The sequence below is a fragment of the Apaloderma vittatum genome, unplaced genomic scaffold (assembly GCF_000703405.1).
Source record: "Apaloderma vittatum isolate BGI_N311 unplaced genomic scaffold, ASM70340v1 scaffold18116, whole genome shotgun sequence".
Classification (NCBI taxonomy): Eukaryota; Metazoa; Chordata; class Aves; order Trogoniformes; family Trogonidae; genus Apaloderma; species Apaloderma vittatum.
This window is the reverse complement of record NW_009722502.1, coordinates 6,144-7,889: the sequence shown is the minus strand read 5'-3', so window position 1 is coordinate 7,889 and position 1,746 is coordinate 6,144.

Sequence of the window (1,746 nt, the reverse complement as noted above, 5' to 3'; positions counted from 1 at the left end):
TTGTGTGGCCACAGAAGGCGAGAAAGCTTTTGTGTTGTTTTTTCTTTTCTTCTCACATCCGGATTAGCTGAGACTTGGTTGGTTTGAAGCGGGCGTGATGCGCGGTGGCTCTGCTCCCGGGGAGCGCTGGGTGGCCGCGGTACTCGTCAGGCTGCTGGGGTGTCGGTATCTCTCTGCCATGGGTGTCCAGCGCCCGCGAGACGCGTGTTCAGGGGAGAAGGGTCGGTCCGGCGCCGTGTTTTGGGGGTACCTGTGGGTTGAACCACGCTGACAGGCGGCCGAGAGGTGTTTCGGTTCACGCGGTGGTTCCAACCCTCGATGCCCGCCCAAAGGCTCCTTCTCCACTGGGTCCCTGCGTTGGTTTGCGAACCTCATTGAGATTTCTTCTCCTCTAGGCCCTCGGTGGTCCGAGGGACCCGGCGCAGCTCCGCAGCTGTAACACACCGGGCTCTCCCTGCACGCGGCCGTTGGAATTAGCCTTTGGGTGAACCTGTGCAAATGGAGACTGTTGGCATTAATATTGATTAATGCGCTCTAATTTTGCTTTTCTAACACGACCTATTTCACATCCAGACATCTGCAAGTGATTACGGGACCGTGCCGGAATGTTTACCCAGGGGCCTCTGGTCCAGGGTGCAGCTCACATGGGACACAGGCTGGGGAACAGCGCAGACACACGAGCCCCGTGGGGAAGGTTGCGATTTCATTGTCATTTCTTGGATCTGTCTGAGGGAAAACATTTTTTGAAGTTGGAAACAGGTTTGTGTAAACTCCTGAAACTGGGAAAGGAGCTTGTCGCCCAGGCCAAGGGAGACTCGTGGTTCTTCTCGCCTATTTCTAATTGTCGCGTGTTAAAAGCTGTCAGAGGGTTTGTTTCCCTTCTCCAAAGCCATCTCTGTGCACAAGAGCCAAAAATGGAAGCGTCTCGTCTGATAAATTTAATGCAGCACTTTGGGAGGTGCCGAGCCCCCCTCGCTGCGCGTGCGCAGGGAAATGCCCTTTCCACAGAGCAGCCGGTGCAGGATCAGCGCAGCTCCAGCAGCGCCTTATTCCTCTTTCTCTTCCCAGAGCAGCGTAAGCCCGAGGTTCGGGTGCTTGCCTCCGGCTTTGGCCTGGCTGCTGCAGCCCCCAGCCCTCTGCCGGGTTCTGTTGGGCACTTTGGGACAAGCCGTTTCTGGTTTAACGCTTGCTCTGCAAAAGCCTGACTTGCAGGTGCTTTTGAGGGGACAGGGCTGCGCTACGGTCTCAGAGGGACAATAACCTCAGCGATGGCCTCTTTGCGACGCAAATTTTCATCCCCCAGCCCCCAGCTGGCTGCTGGCACTTAAACGGATGTTTATTTTCTTTCCCCTCCTTATGTGAGAGGTTGGTTTTCGGGCTTTAAGACAAGCGAGTTGGTCCGTGGCAATCGCTGTGCTGCCAACCTTCACTGCGCCGAAGCGGACCTGCCAAATGCCACCGTGTGCCCCTGCCCTAGGTCAGGTTAGTAAATCCAGCTCTTGGCAAACGACCTGTGCCTTCGCAGCGCTGAGCTAACGACCGTGAGCCCAGGTTAATAACCAGTCCTTTAATACACCCAAGCCCCAGGGTCTTTATCTGTCATAAAAAGGTCCTGAGGTCTAACAAAGCTGCGCGTTCTACCTTGCGAGGAATCTGCTTGCGGCTTCGGTCGGCACTGGGCAGGAATTCTTTGTCTGCAGTTCCTAGGGGAAGACAGCAGAGGAAATACTGCTGGCTCCAGGACCA